The following is a 25,249-nucleotide window of genomic DNA, read 5'->3' as shown; positions in this document are numbered from 1 at the left end:
GTAAAATCCAAAACACCTCAGTCGAAATGTATCGAATGTCTCCCTGCGACCTGCACCAAGTGATCTAAAACTGCTGTTGACGAATGGTCCTGTTGTCTTTCATTTTTTTGTCCTCTTACCTGTGCAGGCAATCAGCTTCGCTGTCTTCCTCAGTATTTTTGCAGTACTTTTTTTGCTCTGAACTCCCGCATGAATGTGCTTCCTTTGTTAACTTGAACCGTTGACGGCCTCCTCCTCTCACACCACTCCCCCTGAACCATGTTGCCTCCCTGCGCCCCTCAGTCTCCCTTATGGCACATTCGGCATGAAGTACGTTGCAATAATAATAAACAAGAGTTGTCCTTTCATATCAACAACATCCGTAGAAATACGTCCTGAAGTTTTTGCCTATTTTTGCCCAAAATATTAGCCGTGTTCGAGCAGACGCAGTTGATCCGAGTAGGTGAAAGAAAAAAATTTGATAAAGAACAACTAAAATAATTAAATGAAAAAATGCATGTGAATAGTAGTTATAATGATAATAATAATAATAATAATAATAATAATAATAATAATAATAATAATAATAATAATAATAATGGTAATATTAATAACAAAAAACGTTTGTACAGGAAGTTTGGAGAATTTATTGTAGGGTAGAAGATTTTTTTTTTTTCAGAATATATTTCTAACAAGACTGGTAATACGTACACATGATTTTTTTTTTTTCCGTCTTCCAGCGATGCAGTATTGAGTGTTGTTGCGTTGGTCTTCACACGATCATGGTATTGCATTTTTTTCTGGATTCACCGCCAAACACGCGAGAGTCAGCCAACTTCCAAACTCTGCTTCATTCTTATGCATCTGTTTCGAGATTTGCTTAGAATTCGCTGTTTATTTATTTATTTTTTTATCTATAATGTTTCAGGAGATGCATTAGTTTACAGCAAGTACGCGACACAGGCCTATCAGACGATACATGGCCTTAGCATAAATTCTGGATACTGACACTCCACGAGGGTCGAAAAGAAACCATTTTTTTGAAGATTAGATTCAATTTCCCCCCCAAAAAAAAAAAAAACACAATAAATGATTTATATATCTTCGTGTAGGTTTTACTATATATTAAATAGCTAGCCTGTTATAGTAAGCATGATATATGTCCATGTTTATGATAACAGCACTATAAATGGAAGCTTCAGGAGATTATTGCAGTGGAAGAACGTGTAGTATTGACAAATCATAACTATTGCGTGAACTTTTAATAACCAGTTTTCCGTGTTCGGCTTTAATTTAGCGGACAAAGTTGCCGCATCAAGTGTAATTACGTCCAAAACTCATTAATTATTAGATCTGAGTATATTCAAATAAAAATGCAGATAGATGTGTTATAAAATAAGAAAAATTAATATATTTCTAGAAAATCTAATAAGAAGTCACAGAGTTGACACTATTCTCATTATCATACTAAATATAATACGAGAGAGTGTATACACATCGCATTCTTTATCAGTTAAAACAAAATTTTTCAGTCTCCACTCACACACACACACACACACACACACACACACACACACACACACACACACACACACACACACACACACACACACACACAAAAAAAATATATATATATATATAATAATAATAAATAAATAAATAAATAAATAAATAAATAAATAAATAAATAAATAAATAAATAAATAAATAAATAAAAAAATAAAGAGAGAGAGAGAGAGAGAGAGAGAGAGAGAGAGAGAGAGAGAGAGAGAGAGAGATCCACATCATACACTATTTGGTCTGTTTGAAGTAGGTACATACTCTGTCCCAAAAGAAGTTGACAGCTCTATCACCAGACCCTGTCTGCATTGGTGAATAGAAACTGAGGTGAATTTTGAACGGTTTTAATATTATATTACAAGGCGGCAGCCCTCCCATCTCCAAGCTGTGGTTGTATAGCTGCATGCATTAATATTTGACAGCTCTGTCTAGTGTATCCCTGTTTTCATTGGTCTTTCTCGGAAACCAACCTCGAATGGTTGGAGTAAACGTGAATAATGGTACTGAACTATTTGACTCCGTTTGTTATAAAGTGTATCCGTTACAGTTTTTAACAGGTGAAGTGTGCAGGCTAAGGCCATCCGACATTGTGGGTAATTAATTAATTAACTCACGTGGCTTCCCTCCCTCCGTTCCCTACCTCCCACCCACACATAAAGAAAATCTATAAGAGATTTCAGAGTCCAGTTTACCTCCAATTTAACTTTGGTATTTTTATTGATAGAAATTGTTAGATTCAGTGGAAGAAAAAAAAACATGCATGGTTTTCAGTGGAGGGAATAAAAGAGGGAAAACACTCGGTAACTCTTGCAAAGCTTCACTTCTTGAAACTGCTATATAAAGTTTATTCTAGGAAGACATTCTTCGTGGTAAATATCTGTTTTCAGTATTTGAAGTAACCAAGGTCTGTATGAAACGTTTGCATTCGACAGTTGATGATTAGCCTATTTTGAACAAAGACTCTTGCTTTATCTTTATCTGTCAACTTACTGCCACTTCCGGGAATGCAGAATTCGGAAGGGAGAGAGAAGACTGAAAAAAAAAAAAACTTTGTGGGAAGACGTAGATTTATGATAGAAAAAAAACTGCGTTGGTTTAATATTTCAGAAACCCAACAAAGAAATCTGGGTCGCTTTCTTGAGAAGATAACACGTAAGAAGAGAGAGAGAGAGAGAGAGAGAGAGAGAGAGAGAGAGAGAGAGAGAGAGAGAGAGAGAGAGAGAGAGATTCTACAGAAACTGTCTTAAAAATAAAATTCTCACTGCAGACGTATTATGTAAATGAGGAAATGAAATAGAGAAGAAAAAGAATGGTGATTAAGTTCTCTCGGCCTGCCAACCACTTAATTAAAGTAAACCATCAAGGGGCTTTGCACGTGTGACCGAGGTGATAACAGATGAACACCACGTGGGAACGGAGCGGGTAGAGGCGGAGACGAGGACATCGCTGGGTACAAAAGCAAATGGAAGAAAGAGATCCATAAATTTTCCTGTGTGGGATGGAACACGACGACAAGCTGCAGATGAGCCCGGAGGAAAAATTGGGTGTGGGCTGCGAACTAATACTGGCTGGTAGTGCGGTGGTTGTAATGGAGGTGGCGGTAGTGATGATGGAACAGTGAGGACTCTGATGGTGAAGTCTGTAGTCGTGATTGGATGATGATTAAAAGAAGACATGATGATCAAGTAGTTTTCCCTCTTACATAAAAAAAAAAAAAAAAAAAAATATATATATATATATATATATATATATATATATATATATATATATATATATATATATATATATATATATATATACATAAAAGGTCTTTCTAGCGGTGATGGTGATAATAGAAATATAATAGTGACACCATTAATGACGGGTTTTTTTTCTTTATGTGAGAGGGGAAAACCGGCCAAGGGCAACAAAAGAGATTGAACAGAAAGTCCCACTGAGATGATAGTTCCCGAAAAGGGTCAAGAGAGTCAGCTAAAAGAATATGATAAATATCTTGAAACCTCCTCTTCAATGACTTCAGGTTTTAGATAGATGAAATACAGAAGCAGTCAGGGAATTCCAGAATTCACCAGAGAAAGGGATGAATGATTGAGAGTACAGGTTAACTCTTGCGTTAAAAAGTTAGGCAGAATAGGGGTGTGAGAAAGAAGAATGTCTTGTGCAGCGAGGCCACGGGAAGAGAGAGAGCATGCAGTTAGCAAAATCACAAGAGCAGTTGGCATGAAAATAAAGGTAGAAGATAGCAAGAGATGCAACACTGCGACAGTGATAAAGAGGCTGAAGACAGTCTGAGGACGAAAGTTGATAAGACAAAAAGCTTTTGTTTCCAACCTATCTAAGAGAACGGTATGAGTGCAACCGCCGCCTACCCTTCCAGAATATAGGTGAAGAATACTTCATACATTGGCGGAAAAGGCCCATGTACAGAGTTAGACGGAGACGATTGTAGGTATATTTAATAGCGTTTATAGAGATGATGGTAATAATAATGATGACTGTTGTGGTGAGCCCTGTAGGTGTGCTTGAGTGATTGTGAGAATAGGATAATGGTGATGATACGGTGGCTACTCTGAAAATGAAAGAAATAATAGAGACTGAGATAGAAGAGATGCTGGCAATGAAGTTCTATAGTTGTAGCGGTGGTGAAGAAATATATGAAATAATTGTAGAGACAGTGAGAATTAGGGTGATGACATGCTAGTGATTTTGGTTTTAGTTAATCTGGATAAACACGTTATTGTTAGTGACTGGAAAGTTGAAGATCATTAATGACAAAGAGTTGGTAAAGGTATTGATGTTAATGAATGTAGTGAGAATAATGAGTTAAGATCTCTTCTTTGTACTCACCGATTAAATTACTATATTATTATTAGGTTTGTTTTCTTTCCGAATTATTTGAGTATGTGTAACAAGATGGTTCTGGAACTGTATATGCGAGCTTTATTTTATTTATTTATTTATTTTTTTTTTTTGAAATTTCTTATTAAGTAACATGTTTAAGTAGCATTTTCCAATAATTTATGTGATTTTGTCGAGAATATATGAAAAAAAATTTATATATCTATCAATTTTTCATTCAATCAGACATATATATATTTTTTTTTTTTATATACCATGTGGGCTTTTCACGAGAATTTATGGGCTAAAGGGGATACCTTTTGAGGTACCTCCTATCTCAAAGCCCACCCGTTAACATACCGTTGCCCCGAGTGAGGAAGCCCAACCTGCACTCGGACCGTGGACAGGATTCGAACCCGTGCGCTTGGAGACCCCTCGGACCCCAAAGCACTATTCTTACACACTTTTGACCCAACAATTTTACCCTTTTTTAGTCGTGCTGATTTGGTAGACATGAATATTATTTACCTGTACGACCTTCATCTCCTTACCTGAGTTCATTCATTAATGTTTCCTCTTCGGGGGATTCTGAGTGGACAGGCGAGCCTCCCTTAGAAGGCAGGTGATCTTTTCCCCTTGGCACTTACTTCTCCATTATTTACCTGAATGACCTCGGTATATCTCATGGAGAGGAGGAGGAGGAGAGAGGAGGAAAAGAGGTTTAGCAGTAGGAGGAAGGGGAAAGAAGAGGAAGGGAGTAGGAAAGATGTAATAGTGGTAATCGGGGTAGTATTAGGAGGAGGAGGAGGAGGAGGAAAAGGAGGAAAAGGAAGAGGAGGAGGAGGAGGAGGAGGAGGAGGAGGAGAAGGACGAAGAGGAGGAGGAGGAGGAGGAGAAGGAGAAAAGATAAGAACGGTTTCTTCCTTCCTTCCTTCCTTCCTGCCTCAGATAAATAACATCGTCCTGCTTCAACGATACTATTTCTGGATACGACTCTCTCTCTCTCTCTCTCTCTCTCTCTCTCTCTCTCTCTCTCTCTCTCTCTCTCTCTCTCTCTCTCTCTCTCTCTCTCTCTCTCTCTCTCTCTCTCTCTCTCTCTCTCTCTCTCTCTCTCTCTCTCTCTCTCTCTCTCTCTCTCTCTCTCTCTCTCTTTGATTTTTTTGGTGACACAGACTATGCAGGAAATTGAAGTGGACAACAGGGAGAGAAGGGAATCGGAACACGAGGAAGGGAGGATGCAAGAAGAGAAGGAGAAAGAAGATGAAGTGATAGTGGTGGTGGTGGTGATAGTGGTGGTAGAAATGCAAAAAGAAGAAAGAGAGGGAAGAAATATGAAAGATTTGTGGAGGAGTATCGAAAGGAAAGAAAAACAAAATAGAAATAGTAGTGATAGTAGCAATAGTAGTAGTGGTGGTGGTGGTAGTGGTAGAGAAGATAAGAGTAGGGAAAGGAGAAGGAAAAGGGCATAATAACAACCGTTGTGTGCAGTGTGAGATATGGTGTTTTCTATTCACCGATCTTGAATAACACACAAGGGAGGGGTGAGTTCCGTGCAAGGGAGCAGATAAGAGAGTGCAGGAGACAGAGCGCGGGAGAGGTGGCATGAGCTTGGTCGGGAGCAGACGAAGATAAGGAAAAACTGACGACGACAACGAAGACGAGCTTGGAATCAGAATTATTGGTTCGTGATTTATGCTGCGATGGGTAAATTTGTCCGGTAAGTGAGACTCTAGAAAGGAGCGTAGCGCGTTGCAGCCTCATTACTGCAAATGATGAAACTTTTAATGTGTCACAGAATAATGAAAAAAAAAGAAAAAGATGAAAGAAAACTCCACCGTCGCATCTCAGTGGCTGTTTCATGTTTTTTTTTTCTTCTTCGTTATTGTGTGAGTTTGTTTTTAATTTTCAAATCAGTAATACTTTTTCCAAACTGTAAAGTGAATTTTGTAATGTGTTTCGAAACATTAGCGTATGTTGTTTGTTATTACTGTTGTCGTTGTTGTTGTTGTTGTTGTTGTTGTTATTATTATTTTATTATTATTATTATTATTATTATTATTATTATTATTATTATTATTATTATTATTATTATTATTACTATTGTTATTATTGTTATTATTTTATTATTATTGTCATTATTATTATTTTTATTATTTTTATTGATATTATCATTATTATTATTTACCTATTATTATCTATCTTAATGTTATTGTTATTATTATTTCTTATTATTACTATCATCATCGTCATCATCATCATCATCATCCTCATCATCATCATTATCATGAAGATACAGCTGATTTCTGAACCTGAAAAACAGTATCGAATTTTTTTTTTTTTTTTTTTCAGTGTTCATTCAGCACTCACAAATAAGTTACCTGGGTCACTATTTATATCTTATTTTGGGCAATATGCATGATCACAAATTAATCAAATCAGAAAAAATAATGGATATTTACTATTAACTTTCTGATATTTAAAAGAGAAGAATCTGTGCACTTCTCATCTAAACCCACCGCCAGGCATTTTCCCTAACGCTGTATATCCTGTATATCCCATCTCTTTCATGCGTTCCTTGTGATGATACGTGTCTCTTCGCAGGGAGTGGGGCGGCGGCTTCAAAGAAAACACAGTATGAATATTCTGTTATTTTACCTCTCCTACTTATGGTAATGAGCGTTTAGCGTGTTAACGAGAATAATGCAATAATTTCTGAAGGCTCTTCCAAAGGGCCCCACCCACACTAGTAGACACGATCCATCCCTTGGCGGGCTTCGTTTTGTGTCGAAGATAATCCCATTTACCCTCATATACAAAACACCTTTTTGTTTATTTTTAGAGCTACTACGTCAGCATTTTTACAGTGTGCTTACAGACTCCTCGTTGTGTTGGTTTGTTTTTTCCATCCTCAGTTTTGTGTTGACTACTCACGTCAGCAACACATCACCTTCAACCATAAATTTTGTGTTTCCTTTTGCATTTTTGTCATCATTCTGTCACGGGCAGGCTTCAAGTCCCACCTTTTATAGAACCACCGCACGTGCTGAAATGTTGCAGTGTGCCTGGTTGTTGCTGCTGCGTTTACTGAAAGTGGCGCTGGTGGTGGTGGTGATGGTGGTGGTGGTGGTGGTGGTGGTAGTAGTAGTGCTGGTAAAGGTAAAATTGTCGATATTGAAGGTGGTGATGTTGGTAGTGGTAGTAGGCTTCACTACAATGGTGATAGTTTTTTGTGGTGTCACTACATTTCGGGAGGTCTGGTCCTCTTTAAACGTGGTCTACGTCATTTTCTAAGGGTAAATGTTTTATTTGTTTATTTATTCACTTATTATTTTTTTACATCAATGTTTTTTTTTTTTTTCTTATGTTGTCTTATTTTAGGTAAGGAAGAACTTAGGTTGACGATTTTCGGGTTTTGTCTTTTTCATTTGTTTTATTGCATAGTGGTTTATCAAATTTATTGAAATTCCTATGCAGTACTTTTTGAACAAATGATGGTATGTGATTCCATTTTAGTGTCACTTTTAATTAATCATGCAATCGATATTGCTCCTGAGAAAAAAAAAAAAAAAAAACACACAGAAAAGGTTATGTTAGGCGCAAGCCATATACGCGAGGCGAGGGAAACAGGAAACAGCGGCCAGTGTGAATTACCACAACGACAGCAACACAGGAGGCTCAAGGTGGCTTGGCAGCGGTCTTGACGAGGCTCTGCTGTCGTGTCAGTGGCCGCGTTTTCGCCTAATTCGGCCACACAGACAAGGCTAATATCTCCTGACGAGGATGACCCCCGGATTCTAGTCCCTAACAGTATCTCCGGTTTCATGCGGAATATTACCTTAAATAGACTCCCGAGGTAACACTGCAAGGGTTTACAGTCTAAAAAGCAACGCGAAACGACAATTACGGCTAAATGACACCACCATCAGCTTTAATGGCCCGAAATAAATGGTGATATCGAAAGCTATCATACTTTTTTTCACACATCGCCATAATCCCAGACAGGCGAACGAGCCTTCCGCGGCGGAGTGGCAGCACGGACCTGACCTACCAGGGAGGATGTATCGCGGCCGCTTCAGGAGACGTGGAAAAGAAGAATCAAGGAGAGAGGATTCCAGCGGCCAAGGAGAAGTCACACCCGTTACGTAAATTTTCGTAATTCGGACAAAAACGTGTTTTCGTTCCCGCCAACCTCTTATGGCGCCCGCCTTGTCTCGTAAACCACTTGACTCCCCGTTGTGCTTTCCCGGCCAGAGAGCGGCCGGCATTATGGCCCGAGTCACTCATCAGCATCCTTCTTGTCAGTATCTAAGAGCACTACAGACAGCCGCCAGTGGAAAGCGTGATGTACCCTATTTTTGTCTTGACCTGCGAGTGCTTTTCAGTTTTTGTGCAGTTAGTGAGAAACTGACATAGGTGAAGTGACGATCATTTGCAATTTTGAATAGATCGCTTCACTGGCTTTCCTAATTGGACGATCTCTTTTTATAGCCTTGCAACTTTAATTTGTTAGTCTGAGAGATGCAGGGAGAAAATAGGGAAACAAGGAAGTGCAATGAATACAGATAAATGGATGAATTATATATATACTCTCTCTCTCTCTCTCTCTCTCTCTCTCTCTCTCTCTCTCTCTCTCTCTCTCTCTCTCTCTCTCTCTCTCTCTCTCTCTCTCTCTCTCTCTCTATGATGATCTTATTCTTTTCCATTCTCTTCTTTCACAGTACGTTACCAGTCTTTAGAGACAATTGGTTAAGCCCTTCAGTACCAGGACGTGTTAACCTATTCATTCTTGTCACTATTTGGTGATTCTATACAGCTTCAGAAACTCATGTGGGGAATTAGAATAGTGAAGACTGTGGCCATTAATCTTCTGACCTCCATAGACCCTTTCTAATGTCAATAAAATGCTCTTATCATACCCAAAACTCATGGTAAAAGTGTGTCCCAGTACTGAAGGGGTTAATGACACACACATACACACACACACACACACACACACACACACACACACACACACACACACACACACACACACACACACACACACACACACACTGTCAAGTGGAACGCTGCCAATCAGTAAAGACAGCTCTCATCAGGTATGTATAGGGAAATGTTTTTGGTCATTCTAACACTGATCGTGAGTGGGTGAAAATCCTGCTCCCACCTGGCCTTGGCGAGAGCTATTTATTTCTCTTCATGTTTTACAGTTTTTGAAAGTAAGGCATTGTGAGAGTATGTGAGACTGCAAGGAAGACTCTGATGGATGTATGAGGGCGTTACTGAGAGAGAGAGAGAGAGAGAGAGAGAGAGAGAGAGAGAGAGAGAGAGAGAGAGAGAGTAAAACATTTCTACTTTAGGTGAAAAGTAGCGCGCACACACACACACACACACACACACACACACACACACACACACACACACACACACACACACACACACACACACACACACACACACACACACAACACACTTTTCTTACGCCATCTTTCTTGTTATTTATTTTCTGATCTGAAAGTGTTTTTTTTTTTTTTGGTAAGGCTCATTCACTATTACCAACTATCTTGAACAGTGGCATGGTTTGGAGGATTACGCCGCCACCTGCCGTTTCACTTCATCGAAGTTTAAAATGAAACTGAAATAGTGTAGCGTGTTACGATTCTATCCCATTTAACAATACCTATTGTAAGAGTCTTCGCCACGGTCGCTTGTGTGTGTGTTTGTGTCTGTGTGTGTGTGTGTTTCACTGTTTGATCTGCTGCAGTCTCTGACGAGACAGCCAGACGTTACCCTACGGAACGAGCTCAGAGCTCATTATTTCCGATCTTCGGATAAACCTGAGACCAGGCACACACCACACTCCGGGACAACAAGGTCACAACTCCTCGATTTACATCCCGTGCCTACTTACTGCTAGGTGAACAGGGGCTACACGTGAAAGGAGACACACCCAAATATCTCCACCCGGCCGGGGAATCGAACCCCAGTCCTCTGGCTTGTGAAGCCAGCGCTCTAACCACTGAGCTACCGGGCCGTGTGTGTGTGTGGGGAAGTATTTTTTTGTGGACTGACTCAACAGCTTTCAAATAATGTCCATGCTTTTCTATTACATGGATTAGAAATATTCTTTTTTGCATATTTTCTTTCGTGGTACATATTCTGAAAAAAAATGTAAAGGCATAGTTTTTTCCATTATCTACATTTTTGTTTACTTTGCGGTGTGTGTGTGTGTGTGTGTGTGTGTGTGTGTGTGTGTGTGTGTGTGTGTGTGTGTGTGTGTGTGTGTGTGAGTAGAATTTCTCACATTGCGGTACAGATTACAAAACTGTTTTTTTTTTTCATGATATCGCCGGTTAAGAATTTTCGTTGTGAAAGCCAACGTATCGGTTATCTTTGTGTAATATGCAATAGTCAAGGAGCCATCGCACCCGCTCCCTTGTGATGCGTCAGGCGTGCCGATCGGCATGTGGCCAGGTGGGTGGAGTCACGTGGTGTAGCTCACATTCCCCTTCCTCGGTGTTCACTCGCCCCACTGTCACTGTTATCGCCGCCACTCCCATGCCATGCGACTAACAAAGGTTAGAAAAAAAAAAAAAAACCAATAAACTTTAAGTGTCAAGACAGTTCATGTTTATTTTATTGTGTGATATCACAGAACATAAAGTAAAATGAATTTCGCCAAAAACGAATGGCCAAAAACTAAATTTAAATAACAAAATTAATACGTAAACATCCACAAAGACTTTGTTAGTGAGTTCGTTACGTCCACAATTTCATTTTGTTTATATATCCGCCAACAAACTCGGAAAAATGTTTGCCGCTCGGAAATTAATAAAGAAAAATACAGAATGGAAGCCATATAGTAGACTTTATTGGAAGCACAGAGATTACCCAGGGAAGCTTTCATGTTGAATGGGCCGCGTGTTTCTTTTGCGGCTTGGCATATGAGCTTCAAAGCTTCCACCTTGAATTTCGTCCTGATGGGGGATATACTGCAGATACTAATAAAGTCACCACTCATTATGCATTTCAGTGTGTGTGTGTGTGTGTGTGTGTGTGTGTGTGTGTGTGTGTGTGTGTGTGTGTGTGTGTGTGTGTGTGTGTGTGTGTGTGTGTGTGTGTGTGTGTGTGTGTGTGTGTGTTCATGGCCATGGTTGAGTGGAACACCATTTGTTCATCTGGTACAGAGTGCAGGGCCATTGTTGAGGTACTGCTGCTGACCGGCATACGTAGCACGTGGGAACAACAAAGAACACTCGCCGCCCTGCCCAGTAGAGTATGGAGACAACGGCTCAGAGAACAAAAGGGAGGACAGAGCCAGCAGTTACGTCTCACAAGCGAGTGTTGTGGTTGAAATGCAGAATTTCTGAATGAAATCTTAAAGTTTACAAAGACTAAACTCTGACACTGTCAAATTTGCCGCCATCTGACGACACGAAGCTCTTGGCGGAGGGATAGGAGTCGGTCAAAATTCACTTCAACATTATTATTGAAATACGAGAAAAACAACAGTGTAAATAAATATAATACGTTAGAAGCAGACATTTTTTTTTCGATTTTTCAGAATACCTTTTCAATATGTCTGGGTTTCAGACCTAAATATGGATATTGATAATACTGAAACAGTGAGGCGGCGCCCATCCGCCCACCTGACTAATACCACGACTTGGAAATGAAGCCGCTCCGAGAAATGGAATTTATATCACTATTTAGGAATCGTGATTTTCCGAGAGGCGACTGAAGGATATAAAACTTTTAATAGGATTGAAACAGTTGGACGTAACGGCAGATTTCAAGGAATTAAATTAAATAATGTTTCCTTCTCCAAGAAATTTTTTATATTATTATTTTACTTTTAAACTAAAGAAAATATCTTATATGAGTCCGTACAGATGATGGTATATTCGCTCTCCGCTCATTTACATATTATCGCACACATGCGAGACAGCAAAGAACGATGGCTCCCTTTATTACAGTATTCCTTCAGTCGCCCAATTCCACCTCAGAATGGGGGACTGAATCGACAGGGTCGGAGACAAGGGACCTGCTCCGGCACCCATGCTGTCGTGTTGAAGGAGTGAGTCTTCATTAAGCGTACTCTCAGAAATGTTGTGGAAGTGTGTATTCACTCTGTCATTCAGTTAGCCAATCAGGAAGACAGACTGTCTATCCATCGGTCGGTTTAGTTACTTCATTATTAATTTGTCTGGTTGGCTATAATTGTTTCAACAAAATATGTAAGATATTGTCGTTTTGATTTTTGAACTTTTTTCCAACTGATCAGGAGCACATCTGTTACAGTTCACTTGCTATATATATATATATATATATATATATATATATATATATATATATATATATATATATATATATATATATATATATATATATATATATATATATATATATATATATATATATATATATATATATATATATATATATGTGTGTGTGTGTGTGTGTGTGTGTGTGTGTGTGTGTGTGTGTGTGTGTGTGTGTGTGTGTGTGTGTGTGTGTGTGTGTGTGTGTGTTTCACTGTTTGATCTGCTGCAGTCTCTGACGAGACAGCCAGACGTTACCCTACGGAACGAGCTCAGAGCTCATTATTTCCGATCTTCGGATAAGCCTGAGACCAGGCACACACCACACACCGGGACAACAAGGTCACAACTCCTCGATTTACATCCCGTACCTACTCACTGCTAGGTGAACAGGGGCTACACGTGAAAGGAGACACACCCAAATATCTCCACCTGGCCGGGGAATCGAACTGAAATGGAGGGAGACTTTAAATGGGAACTGCACATTGTTATGATATTGTTTAATGAAAATAAATGATACATGTGGAATACAAACAATGATTACAATCAAATCCATATGTAGGATTAACTGTAATTATTCAGTGCTCACCAAAACAGTTAGGGAGAGAGAGAGAGAGAGAGAGAGAGAGAGAGAGAGAGAGAGAGAGAGAGAGAGAGAGAGATAGGTGAAGTATCGCGATGCGAAGTAAAGGTTAGGTTGTGTGCTGAGAACAATATTAGTCTTTATCCGCGCTCTTGAAGATGATGATGTTACTTAAAGGGGATGACTCCGGGGCTGGGGGAGGCGATGCAGTGGGTTGTGGTTACGTGATGCCCTTTGTGTGTGTGTGTGTGTGTGTGTGTGTTGTGAAAACCTACCTGTTGTTTTTACATTACGACATGATCTGTTAACGTTTTCTCTACTTACATTGTTTATTTTTTCCTGACAATAGCTTTTGTTATGTAAATCAGGACGGACACCTTGTTTATTTGCCATGATAGGAGCTTTTGTACACTTTTCCTCTATGTTTCTATTTATTTATTATTTTGTTTTTATTTCATTGAGGATTTTCTACATTTGTTTTGTTCCATACTCAGTACATAAAACTTTCTCCTTCCTTTTGCTGCCTTCTCTCATTGCAAGGCTGTTATTTCCGCGTAATTAACTCTCAACCCAATGAATAGCATCACCATACATCTATACTGCAATGAACTGTACATTATTTTCAGCTTTAGATCCTTTCAAACACACGAATAACACTTTCAAACCTACACGTCCCTCTCTTCATATTCAATTAACTTCTTTCTCCCTACACTCCTCCCCTGTACCCATATTTCTGTGCAACACCCTTTTCCTACACTATCACTTTCCAATAGCCTCTCTTAGCATTCATCCTAAACAACAGGAAACTATAGGTAGCAGTGGTGTCTCCCCCTGCTAATGAGATTGCCCAACACAGGTGAGCTGGAGTACAGGTGGCATGAGGACCCCTTCCAGAAAAGCTATGCCTTTACGAGAAGCGGATCTCGTGAGCTACAATTCCCAGGTGATCGTAAACTGCGTCGCCCTGAAGTGTCCGGATTAGCGAGTGTAATCCCGGGAAGCAGGTTTTATAGACGTCACTTTATTGTTGCAACCCCTTGTTGGTTTTGTTCACTTTGTTCACTGCTTTGGAAAGGATAGAGCTTGGCCAGAGAGAGAGAGAGAGAGAGAGAGAGAGAGAGAGAGAGAGAGAGAGAGCGTAAGCAAGCAAACAAACAAACAAACAGACATACAGCGATACTGGAAAGCAGAAACAATGGATAAAAGGTTATGGAGACAAAGACTCACACAGAATAATGCCAAGATATTTGATCACACGTTAGTATCTGGAGAGAGAGAGAGAGAGAGAGAGAGAGAGAGAGAGAGAGAGAGAGAGAGAGAGAGAGAGAGAGAGAGAGAGAGAGAGAGAGAGAGAGAGAGAGAGAGAGAGAGAGAGAGAGAGACGCACTCACACAAGGATGATAAATAAATAAGCTGAAGCGAAGAGGTAGAAATGTTTCCTGGCTCTCCTGATGATGGAAGATTGAATTATTCTGCGGAAACATGAAAAGCAAAAGCAAAGAGAGAAAGGAAAGAAAAGTATTCGGGAACGAGCACAAGCAGGAAAAAGCGAGGTAAAGAAGTTAAGGAAAAAGGAACAAAACCGAACAATGACTAGCGTAAATAGAAGAACTGGATCAAACTCATAGGCGTTCATTCGGTAGTGTGTATATTAGTAACAGCACACCCACGCACATTGACGTTCATACATACATTCACGCACATATACTGTACATGTCAGCGCTGGGTTATTTAAAAGTTTGTGTTCTTTTCATGGGTTTTTCATATTAATTGCCCGGTCTTTTATTTATATGCATTTCATATTAACTGGTTATTTGTTAGCGCTATCAGTTCCATCACACACAACCCACACTCACACACACACACACACACACACACACACACACACACACACACACACACACACACACACACACACACACACACACACACACACACACACACACACACACACACACACACACACACACACACACACACACACACACACACACACACACACACACACACACACACACACACATCCCATCCATTATTATGCTGCAATTTCTCATACCATTATCGTATCGGCTTTTAACTTGTACCTTCACTGTTGCAGGTACTCTATTATCGTTTCCTCTCGTTTTTAGCCCTTCATTACCACGACGCGTTTCCACATTCATTCTGCTTACTATTTGGTAATTTTATACATCTTCAGAAACTTATGTGTGGGATTAAAATAGTGAAGACTGTGACCATTAATCTTCTGACTTCAATAGACACTTCTAATGTCAATATAATGGTCCAGTCGTACACAGATCTTAAGGTAAAAATGTGTCCCATTATTGAAAGGGTTAATACCTTTAGTGTGAATGTATTTTTTTTCTGCTAATTTAATTTTTGACATGTCTTTTGAAGTCGTATGTATCTTGTATTTATTGTTTTTTTTTTTATTAATTCCTATATATTTCACAGATCTTCCGAGCTTTGTCATTTGTATATTTTGAGTACGTGTCTCGTTACATTTGTTTTTATCATTGTTATTTTGTTTATTTATTTATTTTTTTTATTCTTCGGTCCTTCGCAGATCTCCGTAAGTCTGTCCTATATGTACATCCATATTTTTTGCCTCTGTAAGTGGTACGTAATTCTACCTCCATATTATAAGTACTTCTAGTTTATAAGTCATTCTTCCTCTGTTTTTTTTATTTCCTTTTTATCGGTTCTTATGTATTTCACAAACCCTCTTAACCCTGTTCTATTCGTACTTCCCTTACCCTTGACGTCTCAACTTTCATTCTTCTCATAGACTTCTCAATTGTGCAAGATCTAATTTCCGTTTTGACTAGTTTTAAATGCATGTTTCGTCCTGTCTGATTTTTTTTCGATTACTATTCTTTCTTTTTTTTTTCTTTATCATCTTGATCATACATTCCGCACGCTATTCATATGTCAGTGTTCCTGTCTCGCAGATAGAATGTTTTTATGGGATCTTATTTCGTTTTAACATATCTTTTTACGCTTGTGGTATATTTTTCGTGACGCTTGCTTTTTCATTGATTTCTGTTTTTATTGGTCTTCCTGTGCATACGAGTATATCCCCACGTTATTAAAGTGTCATTGTTTCCATACAAACATTTAATTCTTATAGAGTCTTGATTTTTCGTATTTGTTTTTAAACTTGTATATAACTAATAACGTTTGATTTTTGCGTTGATTTCCACGTATTTATTGATTATCTTGAATGTTAAGCTTCCACCCATTAGTGGCACAGGCAATTTTTTTATAGTGACACCCATATAAGGGCCCCTGTCACCATCCAAGCGCATCTTCGGTGTAACCACCAAGTACCGAGATATCGTGGTGACATGCAGGTAACTTTAAACCGCTCGACAAATGGAAAAGTAGGAAGGCGATACGTGGTCGGATTCGAACCTACATGTGGACGTCTGCCCGATCCCACGCTCACAACCTTATCCAGTGTGCCACCGCCTCCCACCTTGTATATACCTTACAATATCAACGAATATAGCTCATTGTTTACGTCACACAGATATCTCATTTTTATAGAATCGTGTTTAGCTAAACTTGGTTTTCTTCTATTTTTCCCCATTCATAGACCTTGGGTATGTGTTACCCACACTATTGGACTGGGTTTTCCTATTTTGTCATTGAGTTTTCCTTTAAAGTGCCTTATGATGTTTCCTATCGCAAAGTTTTCTATTATTTTTGTGTATTTCACTGATCTTCCTATTTCATCGTACATCGCACACTATTAACGTCTGATCCTTCATGATGCAGTATTTTGTTTTTGATATTTTGCCCGTTTCATTTGCCAATATACATTTCTTTTTTTCGTTCTGTAGCATGTCATTCACAGCAAACCTCTCCTTTCTTCCCTTCCTTGGATTCCTTTATTTTGGAATTCTTTTACTCCCTAGTCCCATTTACTTTCCTACCCTGAGCTGCTTTGTTTTGCTCCTCACCCGTGTAATTACCTCACACTGATTATTCCACGTAATTATATTTAAGGTTTTCTTTCTCCACTTTAAACGCTTAAATGGTTCAAATATTTGAAATTCAAGTATACAGTTTGTAGATTATTGTAACTATGATCACTTTTCTTCTATTTACATATTTCGAGGGAGTTTCTGGCTTATGTATGTAATACGTGTTCATTTTGTTAAAAATATTACGCTGTTAGGGTATATTTCAAGTTTGAAATTTCCTCCTTTTTTTGATACCTAGTATGTTCATACACATTTCCCCATTGTAACACCAATACACTTCATCGTATTGCTAGTATAATATAGTATATATATATATATATATATATATATATATATATATATATATATATATATATATAGAGAGAGAGAGAGAGAGAGAGAGAGAGAGAGAGAGAGAGAGAGAGAGAGAGAGAGAGAGAGAGAGAGAGAGAGAGAGAGAGAGAGAGAGAGAGAGAGAGAGAGAGAGAGAGAGAGAGAGAGAGAGAGAGAAAGAGAAAATGTGTGTGTGTGTGTGTGTGTGTGTGTGTGTGTGTGTGTGTGTGTGTGTCGTCTCTTTATATAAGAGGGACATTGGCGAGAGAAAACAAAAGTGTTAGAATAAGGTTCGCTGGACTGCCATTCTCCAAAGAAAAAGTCTAAAGTATTATACGGAGAACAAGTGTCGTGACACCTCCATCTTAGAGTTTAAATCATAGGAAAGAAAATACAGAAGCAGGCAGGAAGTTGGAGTTTCCAGAAAATGGAGTGAATGATTGAGAGTGCTGGTTAACTCTTGCATTAGAGAGTTGGAGAGGGAGGCATGCGTTTAGCAAGATCAGAAGAGCAGTCAGTGTGAAAATTAGGAAGATAGCAAGAGATGTAAATAACATCGTGGCTATGTGGACTAAAGAAAGCCAGTTAAATGATATATTTTGATAAGTCGAAATACTTTAGTTATTCCATTATGTCTAAAAGAGCGGTATAGATGGGGAGCCCCTTAGAATGTACGAAGAAGCAAAGAGAGAGAGAGAGAGGAATGTGTACCTCCAAGCAAGACACTATTACCTCTGTTATGCATTCGTTACAGCGAGATGGATTACGGAAGCAGTGGTCATGCCAAGGAAAATCAGAGTAACACCTCTTCATGCCACCGTAATCATCAGCAAACCGCCAGAGGCATCTCCGCTTTGGGAGTTCTGAAGGATTGAAGTGATAGGTTGAAATACAGATATGAATTTGTTATAGGAGGAGGTCAATGTAAATTACATACGATAGCATAAACAGAAGCACCAGAAGTTAGGAAAATTTCAAGAATGTGCAAAAACAGACGCATCGGAGGTTAGGAAAGCTCAAGAATGAGTGGCATAGCATCAAGACGATCAGAAATACGAGTGGAGTGTTGCATTAATTGCTCTAGATCGTAGAGGATAGGAAAGTTAAAGGCTACTTCACCAGGTTGATCAGTGAAATGAAAGGGAAGGGAAAACTGGTAATGAACATTAAAATCTCCAAGAATAGAGAGCTTCACGAAAGGAAAAATAATTAAGATGTATTCTACTGTGGGAGTTGAATGGTGAAAAAGAAGAAAAAAGTCAAATGAGTCAGATGATTTATGCGTTGGACATGTAAATTTAGTTTGAGAGGGATTCTGGAGTCGTAATTAGATGGTATAATATCCGGAATATTCAAGGAGACACGAAAATAAAGTTAGATAGTTGCATACATAGACACAACATCCAGGTTTGGATTGAAATTTTTTGACAGATAGACATAAAATCACTCAAAGAAACACAAGCAAAATAACAGATTGATAGAACACGAACGACTTCTTAAATGTGTCACGTAAAACATTTTTAAAGTATTTCTCGTGCTTGATGATAGTCGCTGCCTTGTTTTTTTTCATGTCTCTCCTAAATGTTGATCATTCAGTTCCAAACCAAGTGATTGATAACTTCCCTGTTAGCATGTAGTGAGAGCGAACTAACAAATACAACTCATATATTCAGAATGTTTGAAAGTTTTGCTTTATTTTATTTATATAGTGCAGAGACAAAAGCGTGTGTAGAATTTTCCAAGACCTTGAAGTTGTATAGTCCTGTCAGCATTCTTTGTCCTCTCTGGGGAATTTTACATTTTTGACTTCCTGAACCCGAGCGACCACGGAAAGCTTGTGGGCGATTTTCATAGACAGCAGCTGCGATGGAGTCATGGAGGTTACTTTTCTTTTCGAAAGCTGTCAAGTCAGACAAAGTTATGTTTGCCTCTGTCTAAGGAGAGACATTGTGTTATGCTCTCAATCTGTGCATGTGTCTCGTACGTTCTCAAGGCAGATCGTTGCCGGGAGCCCTTCATGCGCGTCTTGAAGAATGTAGGAGATTGAGTCACGCCTGAAGGAAGCTCGGTTCATAATGGTCCTATTCCTGTGATGCCATTCCAGTTCTTACATGATAATATATCCGTGTGTGTGTGTGTGTGTGTGTGTGTGTGTGTGTGTGTGTGTGTGTGTGTGTGTGTGTGTGTAGAATTCACACGCTAATATGTTTTTAATTAGAAAAAAAAAGTTGCTATCGTAAGTTTCTAAATAGCTTATTGTCCGATGAAACAATGGGGTACATAGCGAATCACCGAAGTTTTATTTGACTATTGCTCAATACAGACGGCTAGAGCAAATGTGTTTATCGCAGTTTACCACATACCGCAAAGTGTAGTTCTTATTGCCATTGTGTGTGTGTGTGTGTGTGTGTGTAAGAGAGAGAGAGAGAGAGAGAGAGAGAGAGAGAGAGAGAGAGAGAGAGAGAGAGGAAATGGCAAAGCTGAGATAGATGTATGGGCAGAGAGGAAATGAGAGACAGACGGTCACGCATGTGGACTGGTTAAACAAAGAATGTGGCTGAGTTTTTAAAATTGTTGAACATTTTTTATTTCGAATCATTGGCTTTTCAACACAAAAATATTTCTTTTCCTTTTTTTGTGAATAATTCTTGTCTAGTTATTTTCCCCAAACAGCCAGTAGTAATCTAGCGTAAGCACTGATAAGGAGAGGCGCTGGGTGAAAAAAAATAACGTTACTCGTATTTCTAGTCTGCTGTTGAAATGTGAGGGTTTGGAGTACTAAAAATTTACATTCATTGCGGATTTTATAGTAAAATTTCATATATTTACAAACAGTGATAACAAGTTTGGGATTTGTTCGGTTTTACTTGAAATCAGAAAGGCCGGATATTTAAACGTTTTGTTAGCGTGATTCATGTACAAAGAAAAATACCGAACTTCTTTCAAGGACAAGAAACACGGAATCTAGACAGTGTTTCTTCAAGATTTTTTTTTTTTTTTATACCATGTGGGCTATTCACGGGAGTTTATGGGCTAAAGGAAATACTTTTTGGGGTACCTCCTATCTCAAAGCTCACCCGCTGAGGAAGCCCAACCTACACTCGGACTGATACGTTTCTCCCTTTCTTTAGTTGAGGTGAAAAATTTTTGTACTAAGAGAGAAATTATTTAGCAGATTTTCTTTTCTTTTTGTATATTTCTTTATGAACATCATAAACCCATTAGATGTTTTTGTCTTTTTTTTATGCATGTCACCTTCAAATTTTTTATGCTGGTGTAACCTATACATACAAAATGCGGTGGTGTGTGAAATGTTTAAGGTGTCTGAATCTGAGAAAAGATATAATACGTATTGTTGAACTCTGTTTATATATATATATATATATATATATATATATATATATATATATATATATATATATATATATATATATATATATATATATGTGTGTGTGTGTGTGTGTGTGTGTGTGTGTGTGTGTGTGTGTGTGTGTGTGTGTGTGTGTTTGTGTGTGTGTTTCTTCGAGATTTTTTTTTATTTCAGTTTTCACATTTTACATCATTTTTATGATTATACTCTAGTAAAACATTGATTTCGTGGCTAGAAAAGAAGGTAACTAATCTGAAATACTCCCGTCAGTTAAAGAGATCATTTCAAGACATCCTCCATAGATCATCATCCTTCTCTTCTGCTTTCTCTTGTCTTTCCATAGAAGCTGGCGTCAAAGATTTAAGGAGGAGACACAGTGACCACACAAGTTACCCCGCAGAACGTGGGCCGATGCGCCATCAATCACAGGCCATAATGCTTCAAAAGTCCACAAAATGTTTTATAATTCCAAAAGACTGCAAGTTACGATCTTTTAAAAGAATTTTTCCTCTCATATTTATAAAGAGATTGATGGAAGAGTGTGTGTGTGTGTGTGTGTGTGTGTGTGTGTGTGTGTGTGTGTGAGAGAGAGAGAGAGAGAGAGAGAGAGAGAGAGAGAGAGAGAGAGAGAGAGAGAGAGAGAGAGAGAGAGAGACTAAAGGATTAGAATAGTGACTTATTTGAATTTTTAGTGTAAGAATACTCCCCCAACAACAATAGCTGCAACAGTAACAACAAAAACACCAACAGCAACAACTGGAAAAACAAGAACAGACTATACTGACGTTGGTAGGTATATGGATAATGAAGGCATTTTCTACTGATGGTGGATACTAAACTGTTGGACAATCAGAGCCTATAAAAAAAAAATTAAGGAAAGTCTCATTTGAAGAGTTTCAGTAAGACATCAATACAGTCGAGGCTTGGAAAGGAAGGACATTAACCATAGATAGAGAGAAAGGGTAAAATAGCCACATACACCAAAGAAAATAAGATGGTGTAAACTGTTGCAAAATTAACAAGGAAGAATGAAAAAGTATTTTAATGAACGACTGTATAGCATGACCATTTGTTTAGTGGTTGGTTTTAATTATTATTTATTGTTAAGCTTTCCTGGAGTTGTATTGTTATTGAACGGTAAGAGTGGGATGGCAATTTAACGTGCCACTCTTACTTTTTACTTATTGGTGTTTTTTTTATACCGTAAGTACTGATGAAACTTGATAAATAATAGATTTTCAATAGAGGAAGTAGCTTAAATTAGATCTAAAACGATAAACACTCTGTCTATTGTCAGTGACAGTGGTTCTGTCTGACACGCAAGAGAAAGTTGAAAGGCCACAAAAATGTGTATGGATTTTAGTATGTACGTTTCCACACTAGATATATTTAACCTTTTTAATTTGTGATTTCATATATTGACGTATGGAATCAAGTGTGTGTGTGTGTGTGTGTGTGTGTGTGTGTGTGTGTGTGTGTGTGTGTGTGTGTGTGTGTGTGTATGTGTTTGTGTTTGTGTACGTACGTACGTGTGCGCGTGCGTGCATGTAATCCAAAAATGGAATCCATATTTGCCCATTCAACATTCCCGCAATACTCTTCGATCCAAAGAAATTTTTGTCGTCACATCCATCATTGGCTGTCACCTTCCTGTGCTGACGACCTTGGGGACTATCACTCACCATTCAAGAGAAGCAATCGTCACAATACTCTACTCTCAGTCTCGAAATGTTTTGAGACATGCTTGACATTTTAGCTATTTAATTATTGAAAGAGAGAGAGAGAGAGAGAGAGAGAGAGAGAGAGAGAGAGAGAGAGAGAGAGAGAGAGAGAGAGAGAGAGAGAGAGAGAGAGAGAGGCAGGCAGGCAGGCAAAGCAAGCAGGCAGGCAGGCAGGCAGGCAGGCAGGCAGGCAGGCAGGCAGTATGCTTGTGTTTAAAACAGATAGTCTTAGACGTTGAATAAAATTTTAGAATTGAAATTCTTGAGTATTAGAGACACCAAGACTGTTGCATTAATGAAGAAGCAGAAAGAAAATAGAATTGTAACTGCGAGGTGTGGATCAAGAGAGAAAGAAATGTTGGGGAGGGAAAGGTCAGCCAGGGAAGAATAATTAAACATCAGGTGGAATTCAACATTAATAACATGAACACTAATGTTTTAGTTTATGAAGAGAAAGTTGTAGGAATGATCGAATATTATGAGAAAAACCCTGATGATTTTCAAAACGCAGAAAGAAACGACCATAAACCATTAGCTCTTCAATCACTCATCTCCAACTTGCACGAACTTATAATCTCGAAAAAAAAAAAAATTCTTAGAAAGTAATCAACAGAGAAAAATGTAGAAAAGAAGGTCGAAAAGAAGATAGACTCAACAATCGCTAGGTTCAGGGCACATTCACGGTCACCAGCATATACATGTTATTGAGATCCTCTCCATCCCTGCCTTCCTCACGGTTCTGCCTCGCCTGGATACCAGCACCATCCCGTCCTGCATACTCAGGGCAATTAGTTCTCGCGGTAAATTACTGCCGCGCTTGCCTTCCGCCGACTGAATCGTTGTTTAGGGTTATCCTTACCTATGCTTAGGCTCCTCCTTTTCAGATCTATCGCACATTCATTGGGATATATACATGGTAGCGTGGCCGAGCGGTCTAAGGCGCTGGTTTTAGGCACCAGTCTCTTCGGAGGCGTGGGTTCGAATCCCACCGCTGCCACAAGTTTTGATTTCATAATTTCCTTCATTGATTTCAAAAGTGATATGCTAAGGAACCACAAAACTGAGTGCACACACACACACACAGACATGAATATATACACGCGCACACACACACGGCTTCTATCATTCAGAAGGAAGCTTTCCCAATTTAGTATCCAGAGAAAATAGATTGTCGAAAGTATCACTCATATAAAAATGTAATCAATAACGCAATCGTTCACAGCATCAGTTACTTCAACTTCCATACTTATTTAGATAAAACATTTTTTTTCTTAATAGTAGTTGTGAATAAACTTCAATAACATAATAAAAAAAGAAATGAGGAAATACAAGTGACGAGGGTTGGTAATTAAGTCAAACACAAACACTGCGCTGTGGCCTCGGTGGTTTATGAGACGCGTTAGTAAGTGGTCCATCTGTTGCCGCTCGAAAGACACAGTCATTACCATGCAAGGAATTTAATGATCACGTATATAAATGTCTCGCTGTACGCAGGTCATTGTTTTGCTGAAGGTGTCTACTTTTTTCTATTGTGATATCTATGTAGCTTGTGCCTCTATTTCTAATTCCACACTTACTCTTTTTTTTTTTTTTACTTCATTATTTTGCATTGGTTCTGTTACCTGTTAGTGGTGGAGGATGTTGAAATATGAACTATAAATAAAAAAAAAAGAGATTTTACTAGAATGGCGGGAAAGGACGAGGTAAACAGAGATACTTACAAAAAAAAAAAAAAAAAAAAAAAGGTTCCGGTCTTGTCTTACTGTGCCACTTTGGAGTCTAATGATGTTGGGCACTGTCATATATATCTGATCTCTCTTGTCCCACGAAGACACTATATATTTCCCCTTTGCACCTTCCCATTTGTCTTATTAATTTCCTGTTTACAGATATTTGCTCTATAAGTATGTTGTTATTTTCAATAATCATGACTGTGCTCTGCATGTAGTTTTAATTCATCTTTTGGGCTCGTGGTTGTTAATTTCATGGTATAGTTTCTACTCTACAGCACTGAATGACTGACCTAAAGGAATCTCTCTCTCTCTCTCTCTCTCTCTCTCTCTCTCTCTCTCTCTCTCTCTCTCTCTCTCTCTCTCTCTCTCTCTCTCTCTCTCTCTCTCTCTCTCTCTCTCTCTCTCTCTCTCTCTCTCTCTCACACACACACACACACACACACACACACACACACACACACACACACACACACACACACACACACACACACACACACACACACTTACCACCACCATTCCAACAATCTCGCTGATGATGGCGTTGATCCTTTAAGTAATTGCTGAAGTGATAAAAATTCATGCAAATAAGACTCGGATGTCGTATTGTGAAATACGCGGGTTTGTGGAAGTTTGCAAAATGAAAATCTACATGTGGGAAATTTTGCGGAAGTTGGAGTATACGAGATGGCTTTCCTGCCCGCCAACATTAAAGGAATTCTTCCGTAAATATTTATCGTTGGATATTAAAATCATCTTGGTGTATTCAGACGAGTATATACCAAGGCAAAGTTTGAAGGATTCTCCTCCCCACCACACAACCCACCTCCTCTCTCTCTCTCTCTCTCT

The 25,249-nt window shown here is 38.8% G+C and overlaps 1 non-coding gene across 1 annotated transcript; it reads left to right on the top strand.

Moving 5' to 3' along the window:
* Positions 1-23,585: 23,585 nt before the first annotated feature.
* Positions 23,586-23,667, top strand: Trnal-uag. Its single transcript has one exon. It is a non-coding gene; the product is annotated as a tRNA-Leu (tRNA).
* The last annotated feature ends 1,582 nt before the right edge of the window (positions 23,668-25,249 follow it).

This window comes from Portunus trituberculatus, chromosome 16, assembly GCF_017591435.1.
Source record: "Portunus trituberculatus isolate SZX2019 chromosome 16, ASM1759143v1, whole genome shotgun sequence".
Classification (NCBI taxonomy): domain Eukaryota; kingdom Metazoa; phylum Arthropoda; class Malacostraca; order Decapoda; family Portunidae; genus Portunus; species Portunus trituberculatus.
Note: the sequence above shows the minus strand (reverse complement) of the source record. Positions and strands in the feature narration are given on the sequence as shown.